General features: G+C 45.2%; 1 pseudogene; it reads left to right on the top strand.

Annotated features, from left to right (window-relative positions):
* Nucleotides 1-766: 766 nt before the first annotated feature.
* LOC102843455 lies at nucleotides 767-1,422 on the top strand (annotated as a pseudogene).
* The last annotated feature ends 2,186 nt before the right edge of the window (nucleotides 1,423-3,608 follow it).

Genomic DNA, 3,608 nt, shown 5'->3' with positions numbered 1-3,608 from the left:
TGGAGTTGCTTCCGTATCTCCATACATGCCAGCTTCTCCTGCTGAAAACAGCTTGAATTTCTTAGACCTCCAAGCCTCACCCAAATCTGTCTGTGTGTAAACTAACCTCATTGTAGGAACTTTTTGCAGAGACCCTGGCTACTCAGGTCTTTGAACCACTTGGGGCAGTGTGAGGAGGGGAGAGTCTCTCAGATGGCAGAAGCTGCCCCTGCCTCTTTTCCCCACTCTGAGGAAGACCCAACAAGGATCAGCTCTGACCTTTATCTTCCTGCCTTCACAGCTTAAATGTACTACAGAGGTTTTTTTCAAAGAGCAGAGGAACTATGGGAAGAACCCAGAGAAGAGTCAAAAGAAAACCTTCACTTGCACCATTGACACACCCTCACAATGTTGGTTGTTGTCATGAACACTGATTTCTCTGAACAGCTTTGTTGACCAGGAAAAAGACTTCATTCACTCCAGGAACTCATTTGTTTTGTCTCTGGCCTGACCAAAGAGGGATCACCAAGTATCTGCGGCATGGTGGAAAGGCAGGTGAAAACCTCACAGGCCATTGTTCTTGGATCTGTGTGTGGTTTGACTCCTCAGAGAAGCAGAAAGGGGAAACATCATATCACCCAACTGGAGTCAGACTTGTGCCATTACTGTGCATCTCCAGGGCTTTTCACAGCACCTCCCAAGTACGCTTTTAGTCTTGTAATTCAGCTTAGGCATTTGGTTCAGTCACAGGTACTATCACAAGGGAAGGTACAGAGGAGGAGGCGAGATGAATTGGGAAAAGGAGGATGAGGAGGGAGTGAGAACGAAGCCAAAAGAGTATTTGGAGATGAAGTAAGAGGATGAGATCACTGAGACAGGGAAACTGCCTGTCCCTCTGGCAACTGCTAAACCCCAACCAGTGCCCCACAATAGGGGCACCCGGTTTTCTGAGATATGGGAATATATTTCCATTTGGTTCCACAACAAATTGGGCACCACTCCAACCAATATACCACCTGTCATTTGTGTGATAGACAAGTGAGCCATGGCCCTGGGGTTGATGTGGGCTCCATGGCCCAGTGGAAGCATTTGGAGAGCCCACATAAAGAGGAACTGGAGAAGAGTGGGCATGGTCAGGCAGGGCAGTTCCAGGACCCATGGCCTCGAGGGTCCCAGCTCCCCATGGGCATTGATGGAGACTGGGCCAGGCTCCTGGAGCAGGTGGGAGGTCTGGGTGTATGGGCCAGCCAAAGGGAAAAGGAGATACTTATGAGAGAAAAGGCAGTGGAATGGTGGGAGAAGGCAATAGAAAGGCGGGAACGAGCTGTGGAGGAAGTGGAAAAGGCCGTAGTGGAAATAAAGCAGAAGGTGAGGTCTAAAAAAGAGGCACGGCAGAGAGAGAGAGACCTGCCTGTTGCTTCTCACTCTTTTCATTTTGTTTAAACTGGGCTTGAGGGAATGGACTCTGAAATCACTCCAAAAACCATTTTAGTTCCAGCTCAAATAGAAAGGAGTTTCACGGGATTCTGTTTCTGAGACAAAGAGTAGATTAACCTATTTACGTGGATTAATCTATGTGGGTTTGAACTGACCCCATGCTTATCTTCAGGATTCTCTGGAACTGTACTCATCTCTGATAAAAACTTTAAAATGTGCTAACCAACGATAAATATTGTTTTGCCACCAAGAGTGCTTGAAGAGTTTTTTTGGGGAAAGAATTTTTCAGCCTGTCAGTATTGTTTAATAGTAACAATCGGAATTATGCTTTATATCGCAATGGGAAAGTCTGCTGTTAGGGACCTCTCTAAAGAACTCAGGAACAATGGGTATTTGCAATCGCTTGTTATGCATCAGAGAGTTGGACAATGACTAGGGAGGACAGAAGGAGAGTTTATGCCTTTGAGCTGTGGTGCTGGAGAAGAGTACTGAATGTACCATGGACTGCCAGGAAAACAAACAGATTCATCTTGGAGAGGATTAAACCAAGCTACTCCTTGGGGGCAAGGATTCTGGGACTTCGTCTGACATACTTTGGACATGTTGCCAGGAGGGACGGGTCCTTGGAGAGGGACATCATACTTGGGAGGGTGGAGGGACAGCGCAGGAGGGGAAGACCCTCTATGAGATGGATTGATTCGGTGACTGGGGTAATCGGGATGGGTGTATCAGAGGCAGTGCCGTTGACGCAGGATAGAGCAGGGTTTAGGGCTTTTGTGCATAGGGTCGCTATGAGTCACAAACGACTCGACGGCACATAACAACAACAACAACTTGGTTTTGGTGGAGACAAAGATTTTAATGCTTGAGACATGTAGGATATCTGGAATGTACCTGAAATCAGCTGTGAAAGGCCTTACAGCGAGCTAGGCTTCCTGTGACCAACATGTCTGTGTATGCACTTCTGGTGGTTTGAGACCAGGTGAAGGATCAGCTTCTGAAAGACCTAGCTAAGGAAGACAAAGTTAAAGCTGTGCCAGAGAACTTGGGATCTCTCCAAGGCACACCTTTGTTCTATCATGACAGCTTTTTATCCTTAACTTACATTAAAATTGTTTTGGCAATATAAAAAAAGGAAAAATCCTAGCCTACAAGGAGAAACTTAGTTTCACCCTCTCCAAGACAGACCGATTTGTTTTCTTCATGATCCATGATAAGACTCTTCTCCAACACCACAACTCAAAAAATTCATTTCTTCTAGTCTCCTTAGCCATTACCCAGCTCTCTGATGCCTACCAAGTAATTGCAAAATCCATGGACTAGATCAGGCACACCTTAGTCCCCAGGCTGTCATTGTTGCTTCTCAGTACTCTGGGAAGATCTCTGAGAGCAGATTTACCTAATGCAATTCACCTGGTGATTTCCTGTTGATGCCAAAAGCATTAATTGAGGAGCTGAACAAGCTGTAACAGTTAACAACATGAATCTCGTCTCCATCCATCATGGTGCTGCCTAAACCAAAGAGAGACTAGCTGCAGCATAAGAGACTGGCAGAAGTACAAGGTGTTAGGTATCATAAAAGCACAGAAGGCTTGAGACCTAAGCCTTCATATCACAGGTGAGACAGAGAGAGGAAGGTATTGAATGGGGTAGGTGGGAATGGAAGGGGATGCTGATGGGGCAGGGAAAGGGCTCAGTGAAAACGCATGTGCCAAAGGTAGGAAGCAGCTGAGTCTATTGATTATTTCTATAATTAAGAAATGTCCTTCATCTGCTTTTTTCTGTAAAATGTGTGTGTGTTAGATACTGATCTAGAATTGAGCATTCAAATTAAGACAGATTAGGAAGAAGGATTGGCCATCCATTTTCAAAATAACAGGCCTTCGAGAACCCTATGTACAATCGAGCAAGTAGACTAGCAGATACGGCAACTGAGGCTGAGCCCTCAAATATGGAAACACAAGGCAGAGCAACAGCTGTAAGCAGACACTAGTGATTGGAACATGGAATGTGAGAAAGATGAATGTAGGAAATTGTACGTTGTTAAGAAAGAAATGGAACACATAAATAGTAACATATTAAATACTGGCAAAATGAGATGGACTGGCACAGGTCATTTTGAATCATGCAATCATATGATCTACTATGCTGCAGGTGAAAAGGTGAGGAAAAATGGGGTTGCTTTCATAGTT

This window comes from Elephantulus edwardii, unplaced genomic scaffold (genome assembly GCF_000299155.1).
Source record: "Elephantulus edwardii isolate Elephantulus edwardi_28Jun2011 unplaced genomic scaffold, EleEdw1.0 scaffold00167, whole genome shotgun sequence".
Lineage (NCBI taxonomy): Eukaryota > Metazoa > Chordata > Mammalia > Macroscelidea > Macroscelididae > Elephantulus > Elephantulus edwardii.
Note: the sequence above shows the minus strand (reverse complement) of the source record. Positions and strands in the feature narration are given on the sequence as shown.